The sequence below is a fragment of the Plecotus auritus genome (assembly GCF_963455305.1).
Source record: "Plecotus auritus genome assembly, chromosome: 2".
NCBI classification, from domain to species: Eukaryota; Metazoa; Chordata; class Mammalia; order Chiroptera; family Vespertilionidae; genus Plecotus; species Plecotus auritus.
Window position 1 is genome coordinate 41407568 of NC_137771.1, and position 24115 is coordinate 41431682.

The 24115-nt window shown below is 43.7% G+C and overlaps 1 protein-coding gene across 3 annotated transcripts in view; it reads right to left on the reverse strand.

Annotated features, from left to right (window-relative positions):
* DAB1 (DAB adaptor protein 1) overlaps nucleotides 1-24115 on the reverse strand; it is a 1124084-nt gene that overhangs the window by 787300 nt on the left and 312669 nt on the right. For all 3 annotated transcript variants that reach the window (XR_013960044.1, XM_080658163.1, XM_080658159.1), the window contains exon 2: nucleotides 13674-13836. The gene's annotated coding sequence lies outside the window, so the exon portion shown is untranslated. The remainder of the gene's footprint in view (nucleotides 1-13673; nucleotides 13837-24115) is intronic.

Genomic DNA, 24115 nt, shown 5'->3' on the forward strand with positions numbered 1-24115 from the left:
CCAGCAGCCGTGGGCAGGGCAGCAAGGGGCGGGCAGGGCAGTGAGCTATGAGTGGTGGCAAGTGGGGCGGCGGCCTGAGCGACAAGCAGCGGTGGGCGGGGTGGCGAGCAAGGAGCGGTGGGCATGGTGGGGAGCAATGAGCAGTGGGTGGGGCGGTGAATGATGTGCGGCAGCAAGTGGCAGCAAGCTACTCACACACAATTTCATGTGCTGGGCCTCTAGTCTAGTATACTATAAAATTCTTATATTGGAAAAACAAAATAAAAAAGCTGAAATACTTAACACAATGTCAGGTAGTGACGGCACTCAGATGCTTTAAAAGTTATAATTATTACTAGAGGCCTGATGCACAAAATTCGTGGGGTGTCCCTCAGCCCAACCTGAACCCTCTCCAATCTGGGACCACTTGGGGGATGTCCGACTGCCAGCAGTTGGACATCCCTCTCACAATCCAGCACTGCTGGCTCCCAACCTCTTGCCTGCCTGCCAGCCTGATCACCCCCTAGCCACTCCCCTGCCAGCCTGATAGACACCTAACTACTCCCCTGTTGACCTGGTTGCCTGTAAGTGCCCTCCCCTGACAGCCTGGTCACCCCTCAGTGCCCTCCCCTACTGGCCTGATTGCCCCTAACAGCCTCTGCCTCAACCCCCACCACCATGGCTTTGTGTGGAAGGACGTCCAGATAGATGTCCAAAAGATGTCTGGTCTAATTAGCATATTATAGATAAAATATATGCCCCTAAAAAGTTACATTATTTTACACACTTTGAATTATACAGTACATATTCAACCTCTTTTACCCTGTTTTATTTATTTATTTTTTCTAAATATATCTTATTGATTTTTTTCATGGAGAGGAAGGGAGAGGAATAGTTAGAAACATTGATGAGAGAGAAACATTGATCAGCTGCATCCTGCACACCCCTAACTGGGGATGTGCCCACAACCAATGTACATGCCCTTGACTGAAATCGAACCTGGGACCCTTCAGTCTGCAGGCCAATGCTCTATCCACTGAGCCAAACTGGTTAGGGCACCCCACTTCTTCTTTTTTTCTTTTTAGATTATCCACATTTGTAGATATGGCATTAATTCATTTTTCCATTGATTTTTAGAGAGAGTGGGAGAGGGATATATAGAGAGAAACATCAATGTAAGGAACAGCCCTTCAATTGCCTTCCTTAGGAGCCCTGACCAGGGATCCAACTTGAAACCCAGGTATGTGCCTGGTATGTTCCCTGACCTGGAATCGAACCTGCAACCTTTCCATGCACAGGACCATGCTCACGCTCAACCAACCTATTCACTTCAGTCTGGCTGTTATACAATTTCTGGAATTTTATTTCAATTAATTCTTGCAAAGTCTGTGGTTTAGGTATTATTCACATTTTGCTGATGAGAAAAAATACACACAAAAACAACCTCTTCGTTTTGAGACATTATTCTTCCCTCATTGCTGCGTTTTCCTGACAGCCCTAGAAAGGCTCTTGACAGTGGTTTCACTGGTATCTAGAGTCAGAAGCATTCTCCTCACCACTACCCTCTCCAAAGCCTCCTGGGCACTGGTACTGTGGCTGTTCTGGAGGGTGCAGAGGCTAGGTAATGGAGACAATGAGGTAACTGGAGCCACCATATCCACCTCTCCTTTCTCAGCCTTTCTCCACCATGCTGGAGAAGGCGGGGCCAGCAACTTCCAGCAGCACCGAGCTTCTGGATAGGCCAAGGTTTGCGGGGCTAGCTCTTTGGACACCTGAAGTACTGCAGTCTCTCCCTCTCCTGAGCCGCTGTAGCCCCGGAGGTTATAGGGCTGCCCTGAAAGTTCTCTGCACACCTCCCGTCCACAGCAAACATGGCTGTGGACTCGGTGATGGAACTGCTATTTTTAGATACTTTTAAACACCCCAGTGCTGAGGTAGGACTTCGCTTCTTGATTCTGACTCTGCTTCTCGACTGTGGGACATGTACAAAAAATCCTTAGGCATGCTTCAACTTTCCCTCCTGCCAGTGGCCTTAAATTCTGCACACACACACCCCCTCCTCCCAGCTGGGTGTGGGCACCACGTCTGGGGGAGAGCATTGGTGGCCAGGACATTTCTCTGCCTTATCTTAGGCTCTTGCGTCTTTGGTTGAGTTGGCTGTTCTGCTTGCTTTACTCCCCTCCCCCCTTACCCCTGTCAACTTTGGGCCTTGAAAATATCTTGGTTCTCAGGTTTAGCTCAGGTGGTGTTTGGGAGGGTCTCAGACTGCCTGTGTTTGACAGCAGTTCGGAGACCGAGCAGGTCACGATGGCTTCATGATTCCTAAATCCCTCCTCCCAGGTCCTTTTTCTAATGGGAATTAGGTTGCCTAGATGTGACACTCATTCGGTTTAGGATTCACCCAATAGGACATGACATATTTGCACAGAATGGCTTTTGCGTGGAGGATACCTGCGAGGAGGGGAATCAGTGGTGAAAGGAACCAGTGGTAGATTTGGAACCCCTAGACAGAGAACCTTGCTCACTCCCTGCATGTCTCCCCACTGCACTCCCTGCATGTCTCCCTCAGTGGCCGGCCTGGGTGTGCAGGAGGCTTGGCTTCCTTCATTGCCCAGTGACAAAGGAAGCCAAGCTTCCCGCCTGCTCCGCCGGCTCCATGGCTCCGGCCGATGCTGCCATCTTTGTGGCTATGGGCACCGCCATTTTTGTCGTGGAGTGATGATTAATTTGCATATTACCCTTTTATTAGATAGGATTGTTAAATAATAATAATAATTACAGAAGTCTCATCTACACCAGACACTGTGCAAGGTTGTTGGAATGCAGCAAAAAATAAGGCCTCTTTTCACTCTCAAGGAGTTCACAGTGCTAGCCAGGAGAATGAGCATGTGAATGTATAGTTAAGATTAGGGTTGTAGGCAATGTAACAGAGGGGCATGTTCAGTGTTCTTGAAGTGCAGAGGAAAGACAGTTAATAGGTATGTGGATTGCCCAGCCATTGTGGCTCAGTTGTTGAACATCGACCTATGAACCACGAGGTCCAGGTTCGATTCCCAGTCAGGGCCCAAGCCCTGGTTTTGGGGTTGATCCCCAATAGGGGGTGTGCAGGAGGCAGCTGATCAATGATTCTCTCTCATCATTGATGTTTCTATCTCGCTCCTCCTCTCCTTTCCTCTCTGAAATCAATGGAAATATATATTTTTTTAAATATATTTGTGCAGATAAGGATGTGGTTGAGGATGTTTCACAGAGTGTTTAAACCTGGCCTTGGTGTTTGGAAAGGGTTTAGGTAAGGAGAAATGTAAGAAGAAAAATTGAAAAGGGTACTTGAGGCAGAGAAAAAAGGCTGAGCTTTAGTGGTGTGATTGTTCTTGGATGGTTTCCAGTGAAGAAACATTTTCTGGGAGATGGGCACTGGAGTGAGTAGATGGAGAATAGGAGGCAAGAACTGGTAGGAGATAAGCCTGGAAAGGTATCTGAGGACAGATCATGAAGGAGCTAAGAAGGTGTGCTCCTTATCATATAAGTAGGCAGGAGGAATGAATTAAAAAAACTCTAATATGAATGGACTGGTTGATCAATATATAAATATAGGGATATAGAAATATATATATATATATAGTTTATAGGAATGTATATGTATAAAGCTATCTCTAACTGTTTGTCTTTCTGTTTATGTATTTTCTGGTTAATTTTTAGTTTTTCAAAAGTAAGTAGGGTGAGAGCAGTGTATGTTTGTTCTCTGTTCACCATTGTAGCCACTGCATGAAGCACAGAACACTGAGGCATTTGATAAAATCTCATTGAATAGATGAATGGATGGGCTATAATCACTATACTTTGCTGTTTCCTGAAGAAAAAAATGAACTTATCTTGAATGTGGGGGGAGGTGGATGGTTTCACAAAGCAGGTGGCATTTAATCTTGGTATTTTGATGACATTTAGCCTTGCAAAAATGAGTCATTCCTCGTGGTGAAAACATATGTACAGGGAAATGTTACTTCCCATGGTTTAGTGTGGTGGGGAAGAGCATTGATTCTGGAGCCAGAGTTCAAGTCCTAGATCTTTCATTGAACAGCTGTGGGAGGGAGGGGCAGGCAGGGCATGTTTCTTAGTGTTCTGTGTCTCACTTTTCTCATCTGTAAAATGGGGACAATAAGAGGACTTACCTTCTAAGATTATTATGAAGTTATAAGGTGCTTACCAAAATGACCAGCGTATAAGCTCTACATAAATGTTTGCTGTTATTGGTAGTCTCATTGTTGAGTCCTGAATGCAGTCAGCAGATCAAACACTCTATAGTCCTATCACACACAATTGGTTCTTTCTTCAGATATTATATCTGAAGTGTCTACATGAGTCTCTTTGACACAAATCTCTTTGGTGCAGATGGAGGCCAGAAAACTTGGGAGTCACTTCTGAAGAGATGAGGGAATGACTAAACAAGGGGCATGAGGAAACAAATAATATATCAAATGCCAGGATTCAGAAGGGATTGTTCCAAGATACTAATGAGCAGAGAGCAGAGAGATCCGGAGAAACCATGTCAAAGCTTTCTGAGAGAGAGTGAGAGCAATACCTGGGGAGTGCCAAAAAGAAAGATGATAAAGGAGAATGACAGCTCCCTGCAGGCCTGGGCCAAATGCAACGCAGAATAAGCAACAAGGCCAGAGGAAGGCAGTGCATCTTGTTAAGTTTCTTCGAAAAGCTTTAAATCAGCAGTGGGTTCCTGGCCGGGTGAGGCCAGACTCCTACCATTACAGGTTACCCAGAAGCCACCAGAGAAAAATGGAGAATGGAAGCCTTGAAGAATGAGCCTGGTCCCCGCTGTGATGTGGTTACCATGGAGATCACTCTCAGTGGTAGCCAGGAAGGCCAGTGCCTGTCCTCAGAGCAGTTAACAAGCTATTAGGCCCCAACACGAAGATGCCAGCATGTGAGTAGAATGAAGCTGCTAGATCACAGCTGTCTGTTTGCTAAGATCAAACATGGGAAGAAGCAGCCATAAATCAGCCAGGCCACTGGGGCCATTGAGTCAAGTTCAGGGAAGCATGACAGGATTTCTAACCTGTGAGCCAAGGCCCAGAAACTATGGCCCAGAGGGACATGTTCAGAAGAGGGATGCTGATGTTTGCCCAGACTGGCTTGAGGATTCAAACAACATGAAAACAAAACAAAACTGTAGCACCAACAAACAGAAAGATAGGAACTAAGAATGTGGGAAAGAAAAGACCAGCTGAGAAAAGTGCAGGTTGGTGCCTCACATTCAGACAAAACTGAAGAGACAGCCTGGTTTGCAGCACACAGGAGGACCTGCTCAGGGTAGGATAGCAAAAGCAGGATTGATTCTAGGTCTGTCCCATAGAAGGGACTTTGGTTCTCCTGGGCTGCTTCTTCAGGAAAGCATCCAAAGGAGGTGAGCCCATGTGCAACCACCTCCTTTAGGTGTGATCGCCATTCCAACAGAACAAACATAATGCATCCAGGTGGTCGTTCCCTGCACGTTGAGGCCTGCCCGTTAACTGGGTGCAAGTTCCCTGGGGTCCACTCTGCCTTCTGTCAATATGTCTTTGTACACGGGGTGGCTTAACACTCAAGGTCCTTATGTCTGTTTCTTGACTACCTAGAGCCCACCATCTGCCTTCTTTCAACCAGGCTGCATTCTGTCTCTCCTGTTTGCCTAGCCAAACACATGCAAAGGAAAAATGTGCTATATTTAAAGCAGCACACCTTCCTATATTTGCACATGCTTTTTCCTCAGCCCTAAAAGCCTTCTGCCTCCTTTTCAGTTTAGCCAGTTTTTACTTCCCTTAAAATCTTAGGTTGAGAGCCATCTCTCTCATTCATTCATTCATTCGTTTGTTCATTAATTCATTTTTGTTCAATAAGAGCTAAGTAGTCAACAAGTGCACAGGATACCTTTTGTGAGTCCTTCCTCAGTGTTTCCACATACCCTGTACTTAACATCTAATAAAACATTCCCCACTAGGCCAGGACTGTTCACTGATGTGTCTGTTGATATCATTAGATATTACATTCCTTGAGTGCAGATTGTGTCTTGCTCATAGTCTAAAATAGTTTCTAGGGTGCATAGCAGGTGCTCAATAAATATTTATTAAAGAATGAATAAAAGAATAAATAACAGTATTGCATTTTTAGTTCTATCCAGGTTGCCATATTCTAAAGGAAATTCCCCAAGCTATCCAGTTGGCCTGGGACGAAATGTTTTTGTGCGCATTACTTAATAAAAAGAGCTCCGGATCAACTGAAAAATTTAAAGTCAATATGAAATTGATCCTCATCAGCACTTTCTCCTTCAAACATGGAGACAGAAGGACATTTCTGAAATATATGTATTAGTGTTGCATTTTCTGCTCCAGAGACTCAGCGATCGTTGTCACCTCCAAGTCCAACCCTCATTAATTTAGGGGGCATCCAGCATAATCAGCAACAGGCTTCTTGGCAGCATAAATCAGAGACCATTATAGAATTTGGGGGAGTCTCTAAGCTGCAAACAGAGCCATTTCCTTTCATGCTCGTTTCTCTTAGAAGTCACTGGGCACTATTTAAATTAAGCTGAAGAGCTTTAGGCTATATTTCAAGGACACTGCAGAATCATCAGCAAATCTGTCCTCTTCAACCATGCAGGGAAAGGGTGTAGACAACCAAAATGATATCCAACAGCAATTCTCAGGAACTTCCATCCCATCTTTGCTCAGTTTAACAGCCATGTAAATCAATATATGCTATGGGTAAGGTAGTGGGGATGGAGGGAAGCATCCAGCAGATGAGAAAAACAAAACTCTTCTTGATGAAAGAATCAATGTGTGAGAGCTAGATGTACTGGGTATGACAATGCTTGGGCACAACATCTGGCACACAAATGGGTCCATTACTCGAAGTGATGGCCACAATGATCTGTTGAGACTATCTTCAGGTGGAATTGGGAAAATGGTTCAAGAGCTCTTGCTTATGTAGCAAGGATACTGATATGGATGCACGTTTGTGTCCTCCCCAACCCAAATTCATATGTTGAAATCCTAATCCCTAATGTGATGGTTTTAGGAGGCAGGGCCTTTGTGGGGATAATTAGGTCATGAAGGTGGAGCCCTCAGGAATGGGATTAGTGCCCTTATAAGAGAGCAGAAAGCTGGCTTCCTCTCTGCTCTCTCTGCCATGTGAGGATACAAGGAGAAGATGACTACCCACAAACCAGGAAATGAACTCTCACCAGACATTGGATGTGCCAGCACATTGATTTGGAGTTCCCAGGCTCCAGATCTTTGAGAAATAAAGGCTTGTTGTTTAAGCCACCCTGCCCATGGTATTTTTGGAATAGCAGCTTGAGCTGACTAGGACAGATGTGAAGTCACAGACAGCATCTGGGCTGACTTTCCTCTCTGTTAATTCTGTAGAAAGGTGCAGTGTCACAGCCTGAGTGCCTCCTTACCCAGAAACAGCTGGTGAAAACCAATGCTGTTGCCTTGAATATGTCTTGGAGAAAGATTTCCTTCAGGAGGCTTCACTTTTCTCCCAGTCAGTGTGTAGGCTGGACATGGAGTGGGCCTCGATCACTTGGATGCCAAACCTAACATGCAAAGGAAAAATGGAGGAGACTCCCCAGGATAAACATCCCCAAATTTCAGGTGAGGGCCCTTCAGGCTAAAGCTTCAGGTGGTCCTGATGATGGTTTGGTGGAGGAAGGTAGGGATGAAGGTGGGGAATGAAGGCTGAAGAGGATTATGAATATTTGCAATGCTGAAAGCTTTATCTCAAAGTACACCCCTTTGAGCTTGGTGGGAGGTGTCAGGTTTTAGCTTCCACAGTGTTACCTGAGCTTCTGTGAACCAGGCTGGTTCTGTCTTGCCTGTTTCCTTAGATGCTAAAATAATCACAGCTAATCAAAGGTGTCCTCTGACAAGGTCAGTCACAGACACCACAATTCCATCCTTACCTTGTTTCTAGTGATTCATAGAAAGTATATTCACAGACCCAACTATTAAAGTCTTTCATATTTTGACCCTTGGGGCCTCCTTACTGTGTGTGCACACCAAATATTTGAAAATATGATCACATGTAATGTCACAGTAATACCATAAGAACGTAGTATTATTTCCATTTTTAAAATGAGGTTCATAGTGGATAGGCTGCATGCCCAAAACCACACAGCTAGTGGAGCCAGGCCTTGAACCCGTTGCCTTGATCTTGAATTTTTAAATCCATTCAACTTTCCCATTTTGAAAGCCAGTTAAAGTTGAGATTTGTGCAATCCAGCCTTATTGAGAAAATTATTTGCATAAATCCTGACCTTCATGATATCCTCTGGTCTCCAGCCCGCTATTCCCTCTGGACTTGACACACTCCAGAACATGGCTTACACATGCCCTCTGGCTGTTCCTTCCTGAGATACTTGGGATCATGCACCTCCACCTGAGTCAATCCTAATCCAAAGCTATTCTTTCTACTTCACATTTTTGAAATATTTTAATTAATTTATTTGTATATTTACAAAAGCTTTGCATACACATCATGATATCAGATTTAAAAGAAAAATATAACGAGGGAAATGAAAGTCCTTATCCCTAATATCTCGGTGCATTGTCTTCAACTTTTTTTAAATGTCTGTATCTATATTCCTACACATGTTTGCAACAAAATTGGAACTGTGTTGTGCATAAGGTTCTGAAGTCTTCCTTCATGTGTATATGCCATTAAAAACATTGAAAATTCTGTATAAACATTTTATTTAATGACTACATTATTCGAATGTGAAAAACTTCAGAAAACATCTTCCTCATTGTTAGGAAATTTAGGTTGCTTGCCTTTTTCCAAATTGTAAGTAATGTGGAAATAAACATGATTGTTCACGAGTCTTTGTCATTTCTGTTTTTTAGGATGGAATACTGAAAAAGGAGTTCTGAAATCAAAAGTTGTTAAGTCATTTCAGGCTCTTCCAGATAATTTATATGAGTTAAATTCTCAGCAGCAGTGTTCAATTCTACACTGGAAAATCATTTTTCCTGGAAGGTCCCCTCAAAGTGGTCATGAAGGGCAATCTAGATCATCTTGCATTTGTTTGAACAGCAACTGACTTTATCTAGGCTGGACACATGGTTAAGCTGTATTTCCCAGAGCACTTACAATTAAATTGGGGCTTGCAACTGAATTTTGGCCAACAGAATATGGGTGGAAGGAATTTAGACAGCTTCCAAAAAGGCCCCTAAAAATCTTCCTTTTTTCCCCCTTCAGAAGCCACATATTAGAGACGATGGTGACATACATAAGACAGAAAAAAAAATCTGAGTTCCTGAATGATTGCATGAAGAACAACAATGCACTTTTATTTTGCTAAATATTAAGTTGGGAGAGGCTTTTGATTAAGGCAACTACTATTGCTTATCCTAACTAACACAGGGAATGTCTGGTTTACTCAATGGTCCCCAAATCAAAAAGGCTCACCTGGTTCTTTGTGTGTCAGCCATGACTCTGCCTTTGGCCCATGTGGCTTTTCACAGAGTCCTGGAATCTAACCTAGTATCCAGGAGACATTAGGGCTCCTCTGGGTGAGAGCTCATGTATGCTTGTGGAATGAATGATACAGGAGCCTTGGGATTCCAACTGGCTGACAAGTAAGCAAGGTTTCCTCTGCCATCTGAAATGGATCATCACCTGGCCTCTGCCCCCTACCACATGCACATTCTTCACCCCCTGAACAAGCCCATTTCAACTACCCATGGTCTTTATACACAGCCTCCACAAGAAAAGCCCGATGCTGGGACCGCCCTTCAGAACAGAGGCTGCTGTGCAGAGAAAAAGAGGTATCCCCAGCACAGTCATTTCTCTTCTCCTGCCGACGCTAATTACAGTTTGCTAAATGCAAACTGGGGAAACATCTCACCCACCCAAAAGAGTTCCAGAATTGGGCTTGTTGCCTTCACAGTAACCCCGAGCAGAAAGCTCCTCCTCCTTCTAAGTCTTTGATCTTTTTTTCTCCCAGTGCATTTGGGAAACAGAGAGGTACACTCATAGAGAAGGTGAGATTGAAACTGCCAATCTTCCCAACCTTAGGCCCTTTCTCTTGGTGGCTGGCTCTGAGGCAAAGCTGGAGCAGAAGTGGAGGCGTGCAGAAGACACCACCGGGCTGGCAGGGGTTTAATTACTAGTACACGCATGCAGCACTGTGGTGGCTGACTGGGAATGCGGTTACACAACTAATTATATTGGCACAACAAACTGGAGCTTCCTTGAAGGGCCCCCGCCCATGGGACCACCATGCTGTCATTTTGCTGCACAATTATTCCTTTCTTCCATTTTAGTATCACTTGTTGAATCTCCTCCCTCTGTTAAAATCCTTCTCCTCCTTCTAGGACATCACTAAGAGTCACCACCTCCGTGCAGCCTTCTCTGGTTTTAGCATCCAACCACGTGTCCCCATCCACGTGAATCCATCTTTCCTCTGTGCTGTCACTGGATATAGCACGGCCTCTGTGACTCTACTTCCAGGGTCTGGGCTGCAGGTGTCAAACCTGGGAAACAGGATTGATGGGTCTCTAAGGTCTTTTCAAGCTTCAAAACATTATTTTTGAGTACTTTGGAATAATTTTTTAAATATCATAGCCTAGTGGAAAGACGGTGGCTTTGACACCAGAAGAAGAGTCTGAACATCCAATCAGTGGCTTTTGGCTGAATGATCTGGGGAGGACTTTCCTGTCATGTCTCTGGGCCTCAGTTTCCCCATCTGTAAAATGGTAGTAGTGCTGACATCCCTTCACAAGCCTGCAGAGTAATGTAAGTTAGGCCGTGCCTATGAAAGCACTTTATAAATGATGGCATTCAGTGTTTGCATTAGCCATATTCATTTGTAAAAAGCCTGAGCCTCTCCTTACTCAGGGAATACCGTCACCACTGCTGGGTTACCCATCTCCACACACACAGCTCGGCTTCTGAGGAGCGTGCCCAACCGTCGCCACAGCCTCCCTGCCCGAACAAAGACCTTTATTAAGAATCTCTAGGCAGCTTCACGCTAATAGTGGTGACAGCTTTGGCCACCCTTTCCTGGGTACCAACCACTTGTTAAGCATTAGCTAGGCCCTTGCCACATAAACGGAGTGAAAGAATCAGACAGGCTTACGGTCAAGTCCTGGATTTGCAAATGAATATTTATGTGATCTTGAGAAAATCGCTTCACTTTTTGACTCTTCGTTTCCTTGTCAATAAATCAGCAGTGATAGGGCCTACTATGAGGGACTGTTGTGGAAATTAGGACGTGACAACCCACTTACAGCACGCAGACACAATGCATTGAAGGCACACGACAAAAATGAGTCTCTTTCTCCTACATTCCTTTCAGCACCAAGAATGTAGAATTCCACAATATGAGACATTCATGCAAATAAATAGGAGTGTGATAGATGATGGGCAGCTCAGAGGGGAGTGATGTCAGAGCAAGATTTTGCCAGAATCTCTCTTCCAGTATCACAATGGGGCCCCTGCACGAGCCTTTCACCCACAGTGCTCATCACCACAATATTTTACAGTGAGCATTTATTTTTTTTATTAAAAAAATAGAGTATTCGCAATGATGCATGTGATAAATATGCCAGCTTTAAACCTTTTAGAAATATTAAAGGTTTCCCAGCTCAATGTTTGACAGACTTGATTAATCCTTTCCACACAGACACTCAGGAAGATAGCTGTGGTTGGGTTTTAAAGCTCCAGGAGTGCTCTCGGACAAAGGGAAAAAAAAGGGAAAGAGCTTTCAAATGAGAGAGAGAGATCCTCGTGCCACACAGAACAGACAAAGAATTCGAAGACTCGGAAGGCTTCACGGTACGTGGAGAGTTGGGAGCTGGGGTGGGGCTGAGAGGGAGAACAGCGCTGTAAAATCTCTCTCCTCTGGAGGAGTTTTCAAATGAAAGGCCCCTATCTAGCCTGACCACATTAGTCTAAGAGTTTTCTTCTCAGCTGGGTTCCCAAATGGATGATGTGGGAGGGGGCGCTGGCAGGGCAGACCCAGGGCAATACAAACCCAGAGAGGAATGCAATGCAATGTACCATTGCCCCTTCTCATCATCCAGGACTATTCTCCAGCCCACTGCCTGCTCTCTCAGTCACCAGGGCTATTTCCCGTGGGGACCTCTCCAATCCCCAACTGGAGTTTCAGCTCCTCTAAGAAACAGGAAATCCATTTTGGCTATTTTTTTGCCCCTCATCACCTACCCTAGCTTTTGTATAGAATAGGTGCCTAGCAAACATTTGTTAAATAGAGTCGGTGTTTAATGAGTCCTTGCCAAAATGATCTAAGGATACATGGGGCAAAACCCCTACTTAAGAGTGAAGCTTTAGAAATTAATAAGAGATTCTGCCTCCTTCTGATTCCCACTCCACAAATGAAAACTGAGCTTAGAAATGAAACCATTGAGATTTCCAAATAAATCCTCATTTAACAGACAGTTATTGACCATCCTGGGTGACGTGGACATGGTCCCCAGCTTAGCCACAGTGCCTGGAAAGGAGACTTGTCGTCATGTGGGAGGCACTAGGATGGATGTGCATATGGGAGATCATGTAGGACAAAGGGAGGTACCCCAAGGCCACCATTTTTGCTCATGGGGAATGTTAACAAAAAAGCTTTAAAGGTGAGTGGCAGACCCTTGAGCTGCACACTGAAGGACGCTGAGAAGGCAGCCGAGGGAAGGATGCACGCCTCCCCATATCACGTGTACAGTCTTGAGCTGTGAATTCCCACGTAAACTACAAATAAAACACTTGCTCTGCCTCCCCTACAAAACCTCGAAGTGCCTGCCCACTCCGCTGTGGTGTTTTTCTCTGACATTCAGGTCAATCGCCAACGCCAACTCCTACTTCATTTATATGGAAGCATTTCCCAACACAAAACGCCGATATATTTACGACACTATATTAGGGGGGCAAAGAAGTAATTCAATTATGTGACTTAATCAGTTCAAATGGCTGATGTACAAGGATCACAGGATGCCACTCAGCTTTCAACTGAGGGCAAATAATTGTTCCACAATTTCTTAATTCTCCCACAAGACACTTTAAATTAAAGAATGTCAATTTGCCAAGCCAGACTGCATTGTATTCTTAAATTGGGCCTGAAATAGCCACACGATGAAGGGTAATAAGGCAGAGAGCAGAGCCCAGAGTGCCTGGTGCTGTGCAAAATTGTTTAATACGGTCAGACCCTTTAATCTTCATATCTACTGATGCAGAAAGCAGCATATTTCTGTCACTTATGATAAGAAACATTACTCTTTAAATTCCTTGGTGAGGCCTGCCGATCTTAGGCAGCCAAGATAGCAGGAATCTCCATTTCTATGTCTGTGAACATTTATTTTTTCCCCCTTAAATTGGTTTTATTCTAATCCATTTAGTCTCCAATCTAAGTCAGAGACAAGTAACCCTGACTGCAACCACACAGGAGAACAAAGGTTTGTGCCTTTCAGTTCTCAGATTCCCCTGGCCACCACCTCCTTGGATAAGTCAGTGATTAAACAAAGAATGAACCTGAGAGACTGAACTACTATAGGACCAGCAGTTAGTTCCAGAAAGTAAGAGAATTGGAGCAGCTTTTTAGAGATACAAAATCATGCTCAAAAGTGGAGGGTGCAGAAGGGGGAGATGGGGATGATATGAATTATTTGTGTAAAAGAACCAAGCATTTTACTCACATGTGTCCTAGAAAATGGTTTGGTCAATGTGTCCAGGCTGGGTGGGAGTGATGCTGGGGAAAGGCGGGTCCTGAGGTCTGGACAGAAGAAAGTGGATGATGTTTTCCCAAGATTGCCAGGGCCACGAGTCAGGAATCGTCATTGAGAGAAGCCAAGGACATAGCTGCAATGAAAGAAGTATATGTCAGTTTCAAAAGCAAACCACTGAAGGAGAAAGGAGGATGAAGTACACAGTTGTCACAATGGAGCATCATTCTGAGGCATATGTGATGCATGAGGTGGACCTGGGGCACAGAGATCCTAGGAATCATGCCAGGCTAAACAAAAGGGAATGTGTGCCTCTGTACCTAGCCTTGTGCTAGACAACATGGAGGGTACAAACTAAGCATAAAACACTCATCAATCTTTAGTTTAAGAATTTGGACTGGGCTATACATACATAGTCTAAAATTCAACAGGTACAAATTATACATTTTCCCTAGAGTGAATCTATCTGTAGGATAAATACCTAGAAGGAAAATCATTGGGTAAAAGGAACACCTTTTGAATTTTGATAGATACTGTCAAATTACCATTTACAAAGGCTGTACAATTTTACACTATCTACAGCAATATATGAAAGGTTAACTTCCCCATGCCCTCACCAACAGAGCCAATCACAGTTCTTTATTTAAAGAGACATGAGATATAAGGCATACAAATGGCAATCATAGTGCTAATATTTAATGAATGATCACAGCAGTTTAGGTACAGTTTTTAGTCTCTACATTAATTCATTTATTCCTAACAGCAACCCACTGATGTACGGACTATTATTATCAACATTAAACAGATAAGAAAATAGAAACAGAGAATTTAAGAATCTTGTTCATGGCTGAAGCTATGAAAGACAGAGCTGGGATTCCAACACTGGCACTGCGCAGTTCTTTGAAGCCCAAACTCTTAACCGATAGCTCTTTTTCCAGAAGGTGGGATGTTATCTATGGTATTTGTTATAACAGGTACACAAACAGGAAAGCTGAGGTGGGGCATGAATGCAGGAAATCAGAGAGACCAGTTCTTTCCACTTAATGAAAGTACACAGGCTATTAAGTGGGAAAATGTTGGGCTATAGTGATTGATAAGGAGCACTCTAAGAACACGTTGACACATTTTTTCTTATTTTTTCTTATCTCTTTCACTGTAAAAATCATTCTATAACTGTTCATGATGAATTAGAATGGTTAAAGCTTTGAAACTGAATGTGTGGTGCAGTCAAGTGAATGCGGCACATTAAGTACCATAGACTGGGTTCAAATCCAAGTTCTACCACTCTTTAGCTGGATGACCTTAAGCAAGTTATGTACCTTTCCCGAAACTCACTTTTTTTCAAATAAAAAAAAAAAAGGAGCCTATAACCCCAGAAAGATTTTTATAACAACTATGTAATAAATATCATTAGTTGCCAACAATTTCTACCTACCTATTTGACCTTATTCCTCCCTGCTTCTCTTTACAGACCCTCTGCTTTCATCAAATTAGTGTCTTTTCTTAAACCTGATGGGATTTTCCAGTCCACTTCCATTTCTGCATCCCACTCTCTCATGCTGAAATACTCCCTCACAAGTCCTATCTGTAAGAATTCCACCATTGCACTGGTGTGTGTGCCTCAGTTGGTTAGAGCATCATTCTGTATACCACAAGGTGGTGGGTTTGGTCCCATGTTTCTCTCTCTCTCACCATTCTCTCTCTCTCTCTCTCTCTCTCTCTCTCTCTCTCTCTCTCTCTCTCTCTCTCTCATCAATTTTTAAAAGAAAACAAAAAAGAATTCCACTATTAAGCCAGCTAGGTCTGCATCAGATGCCACCAACTACACAAAGTGCGTCTTCACCAATGCCCTTTGCAAACCTACCCCTAAGTGGTTTGAATTCCTAAGTACTATTGGACTCTACCACTTTTAAGATATTAATCATAATAATACCAGTAGTTAACAAGGACTTTAGTGCATACCAGGCACTGTTTATAACACTTTATATATTTCTACTTCAGAATCCTCTCCACTTGTGATAGGCATTGTTATTATCCCCACTTAGACATAGTCATGAATGTCGGTCATATTTGCAGGTCTTTTCTGCACAGCTGGACTGAAGGCTCAAAAGGGCAAAGAGAATCTATGCAAAATATTTAAATATGTATGTTTACAAGCCAAAGAACCTGGGTTCAAGTCTTGGTCCTACTGTTGTGTGATATTGGCAAGTTATCGAATATCTCCAGGCATCAGTTTTAATTTGGAGAAGGGGATGCTGATAATACCTATTTTGAATAGTCATTGTAAGGTTTAACTGATATAAGAATTTGAAACAAGGTGTGGCAAATGGTGAGAATTTAAATGTCAGCTTCTGTTATTATTTAAATAGCTATATATGTTTTACAACAAAATGCTTGCTTCACAACTTTGCATCCCTATTCTCTCTCCCTGTGCCACCTTTTCCAACCTTCGCCCATCACTTCACTGCCAACTCAAAGAACTTAAGGTCTAGGTGTCTAGTATCTACCTACAGCATTTCCTGCCCCCTCACTAGGGAGAGCTCCTTTTTTTTTTTTTTTTTTTTTTTTTTACCTCCTCTATTACTTTATGCCCAATTCTCTTGTACCATTTATCTCACTGTGCTGCAATTCCTTGTTATAATTCCTGCTCAGAACTATGAGCTCCCCAGGATGGACAATGTCTTGTTTATGTTTAATCCCTAATACTTTAGCACACTGCTAACTACCAGAAGCTGGGTGCTCATTATGTGCCTGTTAAATGAATAAATAGATGTTTTAAAATAAATACCCAGCCCTGTCCTGTGTGGCTAAGTTGGTTGGGTGTCATCCATGCACCAGGAGGTTGCCAGTTTGATTCTTGTTAAGGGCACATGCCCGGGTTGTGGGCTCCATCCCCAGTAAGGGGCTTGCAGGAGACAGCCAATCAATGTTTTGCTCTCACATTGATGTTGCTCCCTTCCTCTCTCTCTAAAAATCAATAAACTATTCTTTTAAAAATAAAATCCTATATAATAAAGGGCTAATATGTAAATTGACTACGGCAGAATGACCTGTCACTATGATGTGCACTGACCACCAGGGGGCAGACACTCAATGCAGGAGCTGCCCCCTGGTGGTCAGTGTGCTCTCACAAGGAGTGTGCCACTCAGCCAGAAGTCCTGGCTTCCACAGCAGCACTAAGGATGTCCGACTACAGGGAGTAGGCCTACACTGTCAGTGGGACACCCCCTAAGGGCTCCCGAACTGCGAGAGAGTGCAGGCCGGGCTGAGAGAACCCCCCGAATGCACAAATTCCATGCACCGGGCCTCTAGTTAATTAATAAATACTCAAATGATAAGAGAGGAAAAAGTACCAATTCTTAGCTCACTACTATATAATTCACCAAAAAGTCATTCAGTCTCCCAATCAAAGCTTAGAAAAGAAACTCTACTAAAACTAAATGTTTTATAAAAATAGAGGAGAGGGTCCTGTCAGGGACCCATGGCATTACTATCAGCCACACATACACTGGCCACGCTGCCAAGCTATTGATGTTTTAGTGATCGACATTGCAGAATGATAGAATCACCAGCACTTCATCAACTGAAGATACTGACAAGCACACTGGCTGCTCAGATATAAGCAGAGCATGTGGAAGGAGAATAATAATTAACTCATAAGGAGAGGGGCAAGTAAACATTCTACTGAAAGGGGGAAAAACTCCCAAACAAATATAATCTCCTTCCATTACGCTATGAGCATTAAAATTAATGGTGTTGGTTTTTCTGTGGTTTGGATAGTCATTGTATTTAACAAGCTGAAGTTAACTTCACAGGGAAAAAGGAAATAAATTAAATGTGCGGTGTCTCCGGAAACTTCATTTTCTGAGTGAATAGCCAAGTTGATGCACATCACCAGAGTGTCTGACAATCAGGTTTCCATACTGGTGTGTTCTAAATGGGAAAGGAAGCCAACTCTTCATTTAAATTATATTGCAAATCACTTCTTGCCTGCTGAATGGCATTCAGCTGCAGTAGGTGGCTTTCACTGTCGGGCCCCCAAATAGGACATTGGCTGATTAATGCTAATTTGAAATGTTTTCTTGGGGGGAGGGGATGGGCACACTATCTTGGTGCATGTGAGGCGGAGGAAATTTTATGGTGGGTGACTGACTCAAAGGCCAACAGCATATTTGCCATCAGATAAAAATGCACATTCACAAACATACCAAGACAAGTCAATTATTCCCTGATTCACCATTCCCTGGGTCCCTTTGTGTAAAGAAAACTATTCATGCTCCCCATCAGACGGATACACAGAATCATAGCAAACAGGCCCCGGATTCCGCTAGTCTATATTATATTTCCCAGGGCACCTTCCTCTCTGGAAGTCATTAGTTTTGGTCTTTTTGTTCCCGATTTATCAAAACAGACATTTTGCTAAGTGAGCTCAGCTTTAGTTCCAGAAACAGAACAGTTAGGAGACACAATTTTGATCAACTGGAAAAAAGAAACAAAACATGCTTTGTAATTTTTGGATGTGGGTGACTGGGAATTTGTCTTTCTCTACCTTGATAACTGATAGGTGGATAAACACTAAAATCAGTGCTCAAAAGCTTATGATTCTTCCCCTCTCCCCTCACTTAATAGTTCAAAGAAACAAACCCATCCTTGTGTTTTAATTACTCCCAATATAATGCACTTGAGTCAGATCGTTCAAAAATAAGGAAATTCATCAGAACTGACATCTGAAAGAATTAACATGAGCCATCATATTTCACTTGTTAAGTCAGCAACACTTTTTGAAAAGAATACTCAGTATGATTCATCTAACTCAGGGCGGGGGAGGGCGGCCCTGCTCCCAGGTGCCCCGTCACATGGAGCATGCTCCCTGGACATTGCTGTCACTGATGATAAGGAGTGTGCGACGTAGAGTTGGGAGTGTTTGCGTCAGACACTCTGGCATGGAATCCTAGTAACAGTGCCCTTCTTGCAGGGTTGTTGTGAGGAATTGAGGTGAACTAACTAACCTGCCTGTCATCAAGTAGACATGCCATAAATGAGAGCTACTATGACGATGTCTTTAAAACAGAACTCCTTTTGGCTTTTATCCTGCCATACTACCATGATAATCAGTGAGTAGTCCTAGGATATTGGTTGTCAGTAGATCTAAAGGGCTAATTTTTACATACATAAATAGCTAGTGTGCATAAGGCCACATTTTCTGTTGTGTGTTTAACTCAATGTGTTTCAATAGTGGAAAGCTAATTTCCATGTGAGTCTTTGACCTTTGAAACTACTGGGTGTACTGCTCTCAAGTGACAGGGCCTTTCCTATACCTGACACTGATTTGCAAAATTAGATGTCGGGAGGGCTGAAACATAATTCTTATGAACAAGACAACAGTGTAACAAGCCAGGACTATCTCAATAAACTTGATGACAGCCAAGTCTTGGTGGCCATCAAGTGACCAGCCTTCTGCCATCACAGGCTTGTGGAGCGGCTCAGGACGGTTAGGCGGGGGAGCATGGACAGGCCTGTGAGCAGGTTGCACAGCTATCGTGAGTACAAGAGGTGCTCTGCCCTGGAATGAAGCGGTGGCTCTCAAACTGCATGTGAGAGTCACCAGGGGAACATCATAAGCCGCTGAAGTTCGGGGTCCACCAGACCCAGTGAGTCACAGCTGGAGTAAAGAAATGTTCTGATTGGTTGATGGTCTTAAAAATTGGATAGTCTTTCATAAGAAGGCTGAAAAGTGTGGGAGCAACAACTGGAAAAGCAGAACCAAAAAAGAGAGAGAGAGAGAGAGAGAGAGAGAGAGAGAGAGAGAGAGGTAAAGCAGGAAGAATGGGGTGGATCTCCTGGTGGGGAGAAGAGGGTAAGTGGTAATTAAAGCAGCGGGTGGTGCCTCCCTGAGGATCTTGCCATGGGAGCCAGAGCTGGTCTGATGGGGGGGGGGGAAGGGGAGGAAGGAAAGCTGGACAGCAGCCATGGACACACACTCCCACCCCCAGCCTTTGAGAGGGTGATACCACTGCTATAAAGTAATCTCCGTCAGAGAGGAATGGGGAAGTTGGTAAGTTCTATGAATGCTTATGCAGTGCAGTAGTATGGAGGTACGTAATTAACACCTACTATATGCCAGGAATTGCCAGGGTGCCTAGGATTCAGAATTACACCAGAAAGGGTCCCAGTGTTAAAGAATTTACCATCTAACAGGAAGAGAAAAGCAAGTAAACAACTTGTAATATTGGTTGTGCATTAGAATAGGAAAGCAAAAGAGCTGAGGCAGTTGAGGCAGGACTGTGGGTTGGGAATCGCTGAGAGTAGCATAGAGTCAAGGTGAAAAAAGCATGGACTCCAGAGACCAAGGGCCAGAGGGTAAGCCAACCTCCACTCCTTCCCACCTGTGTGACCCTGGGTGAGGTATTTAACCTCTTGGTGCTTCATTTTCCCATCTACAGAATAAAAGTGATAACACTACTTTGTAGGGTTGTAGAGCTGATTAAACGAGATAATCAATGTAAAGCACTCCGAACAATGCGTGGTTCAAGGTGAGCACTCCGTAAGTATCAATTGCTACTATTATCATCTGATTGCAAGCAAAGGCTATATCAGCTCTACCTAATTCATTAGGGTGAGGCGGGGTGGAGGGGAGGGGAGAAAGAGAAGGGAGGTTATTCAGGGGAGGTTTCCATCATAGTTGAAAGCAGATCTTGCTATTTAAAGTGTGGTCCCTGCAGGAGCCTTGTCAGTATCATTTGGGGGCTTGTTAGCAATGCAGAATAGCAGGCCCTACCCCAGACCTACTGAATCAGAACCTGCATTTTAACAAGATCCCTAGGTAATTATTTTAAGCAAACTTTAAAGATTGAGAAACGCTGGTGTAGAATAGTGTTCCTGAGCTGCACAAATGGGAAGAGTGAACACACAGGCCAAGGCACTGCAGATATGCATTGTGGGGCTGTGGAGTCTGAGGCAGGAAGTGGTGGGAGAGGACAGGAGGTCGGGCCAGCAAGGCCACTGGAGGAGGGCTGAGCCTCATGCATCCAGGTTTGCCGCAGCAAGGCCAGGGCTGGGGTCGGATTTTATTTGAGAAAGCTCATCATGTTGGCTGGGTTCGGGCTAGAGCCCTGAGGAGAGAGAGTGGAGGAGGATCTTAGAACTCTGAAAAAAAAGAAGAGACTGGGAGGCAGTGAAGGTAGAGAGGAGGAAGTGAACTTGAGGATTATTAGAAGATGACTCAGTCTGGCAGACTAAACATGAGAAATGAGGAAACCAGAGGAATGGAGTGTGACTCAGGCTTCAAACTTGTGACTAAGTGAAACAAGCTGCTATCTTCATAACCCCTCAGTGGTTTCTCCCTGGTTGGTTTCCCAAACACTGCCCAAGGCAGGACCTTCTATTCTTACCAAGACTCAGTTTTCCTAAAATGAGAGAACATTTTAGAGGAAAGCAGGTATGTAGCTACACTAACTACTGACCTCAAAGCCTGGTGTATGTATGAGCCAACCGAGCTCCTGGCTGGCAGCAGGGACGAGGTCTAATTCACCATATATTACCAGAGCCAAGGACAGTGCCTGGCATGCAACTCATGGGATAAAGCTGGCTACAAGAGATGGGCATATCTCTGAAGTCCCTGCTTTACAGTTCACAGGCCATGTGACCTTGGCCATGTCACTAACACTTTTGGGCCTCAGTTTTTCCATGTATAAACCAAGTATGATACAGTCTACCCAGCATCTTTATCATGTGTATGGGGCACAGAGTGATCCTAGGTTAATGCTCAGACCAGGGTATTTACTCAGTGAGTGGTGACTGCTACTACTAATATTAATACTGCTACTATTACTGTTATTACATGCTTGTAGACTTAAAAACTAGCATTAAGGTCAAACAAGTTAGGAAAAAGAGACTTTATCATAAAAACACGATTACAGTAAGTTTTTTGATAAATATAGGAAATATATTCTGTGTCAGTTAACAGAAACTCTTGGACCAACATGACTTGATAGAGAAATCTGAGAGACAGTGTAGCAGTTAAAAGGGCAGACTTTGAACCAACCCCCAGCTTCACCACTTATTTGCTATGCAATCCTGGGTAAGTTACTTAATATCTCTGGGTCTCAGCTCTCTCATTTGTAAGGTGGACGTGTTAATGGTAACCTGCCTGGTGGAATTGTTGAATATTAAATGAGGTAGCATGCATAACGTATTTAGAAGTGCCTAACAGTATGTGAGCACTCAATAATTGTTAACTATTGTTTTGGTTTTTCACTATGTGTGTGTGTGCGCACGTGTGTGTGCGTGTGCGTGTGTGCATGTGTTTAAGGCAAAATCAGAAAACTAGCAGAAGCATGAAACACTGGGCTCCTGGTTCGTCTGCATGTGGCTAACAATGTAACCAACTCCAAAGAGAAGAGAGGCTCGCCCCTCTCATTATTCCTAGCGCTGGGCAATTCTGAGATGCTCTCCGGCAATCCTAATAGCTACAGGCTGGCTATTTAATGACTTACAAAAACAACAAGAAAGAGGAACCATCATTTGATGCCTAAAAGTGACATAAAATGAAAGGGAAGGTTTGAGTGTGTAAAAAAACGTATTGTTCCGTTCCTTACGCCAATTAGTGTAATCAGCAGAGATACAGCACAGTGCGCAGGCATATCCGGGACTCCTTCTCCTGTTCTATCAAAGGATAATATATATTTTCACCTTCAGAAAGGTTAGGTAATTATAAATGTATTCTCCTTACTCATAATATTTTAAGCAAGTAATTGTTGCCCATGGGAAAATGTTTAATTATTTCTGATGAACAGTAGTGGCACAGAAACATGAGAACATGACAGGCAGAGTGGAAACCGCAGCCCAATTCTTAATTGTGTGGGAATCTTGTCTTTTCGTGGTGGGGGGAAAAAAAAATCCCATATTGATTTTTCTCTCAATTGATTTCACAAAATGTTCAGTTTAGCGGCTGAGTCCCTCCAATTATAGCATCTTGGTTTCCATGGCTAGAGCCTGCCTCATGCCTCCATGACAGAAGCCTCACACCATGTAGGGTTGGGCTGCCCAGCTAGGCCCCTTCCATGGACACTACAGCCTCATTGCTGTGCCCCTCCCCTCCCCGAGGCCCATATTTTTAAAGGGGATAGGGAAGTGCGAGGGAACACAGCTTTGGGATGACACAGACAGGTGGAGGAGCCCTTTCTCGTTCTATGTATGCCATGGAGGCCCATCAGAGGAGGGGCTTGGGGAAGCTTGTGGATGAGAGCACTCTGTTGTGGCTGGGACTCCCAAGACCCAGCTAGGGGGGTGGCTTACCAGAAGCTACACAGCAAAAGCAGGTCTTAAAAGAAGATCTTTGAACTCCAAATCCAGGTTATTTGGGAAGGGAAAGAGAAACAAGTGGAACTGGGAAGAGCATGGGCTTCAATCCCAGTGGAGTTGACATGACAATCTGAGAACTGGTCCTTCAGAAGAACATGGCTTCCCAGCCACTGGCAGAAAGGGCTGAAGGGGTAACAGGCAGGGGGCTGCAGACAAGCCCCCTAGGCTCCCTTCCCTGTAGGTGGCACCTATTGTTTCCAGTCGGGGTGGCCTAGTGGAGAAGAGCAAGCAACTTAGAACTCACACAAACTTGACTTCAAACCTGCCTTTTCCTAACAATGCTGTGGAGTAGGCAGCACTATCATATTTTACATATTTAGGAAACTGAGGCTCAGAAAAGTTAAGGGGCTTTTTCCCCAAGACAGAGTGGGACTGGGACTTTAACCCATCTCGTTTTCATGCCCACCACAACCAACTGCTAGAATAATTCCATTAAAAAAATTTTTCCCCCATCCTGTGTGGCTCAGTTGACCGAGGATTGCCCCATGCACCAGGAGGTCTCTGGTTCAAATCCCAGTCAGAGTACATGCCCAGGTTGCAAGCTCAATCAATCCCCAGTAGGGAGCATGCTCACGGCAGTCCGTCAATGTTTCTATCTCTCTCTCCCTCTCCCTATCTCTCTCTGAAATAAATAAAAACATTCTATATATAACATTTACAAAGTGATAATAACTTGAAAAAAATCAGTCATTTTATACCATAATTTTTAATTCACTCATACATTAAAAACTGGTTATACACATTATGATGCTAGTCAACTCTTCTTAAAAGAAATTTTTTATTAAGACAATTATAGATTCACATGAAGTTTTAAGAAATAACAGTGAGGTCCCATGTGTATTATAGTCAACTTTTTGATGAAAATTTTGTATCAAATATGGGAGACTTTGGACCAAGGAGACTTAATAAAAAAGAAAAACAGTGTCAAGCAGCACATAAGGTGGTTAAGTCTGTAGGCCTTTAAGCTCCATGTCGGGGTTCAAATCCCCACACCACCACTTCTCAGCATTGTGATTCCAGGGACTTTCTGGCCTCTCTGTGCTTGAGCAGTG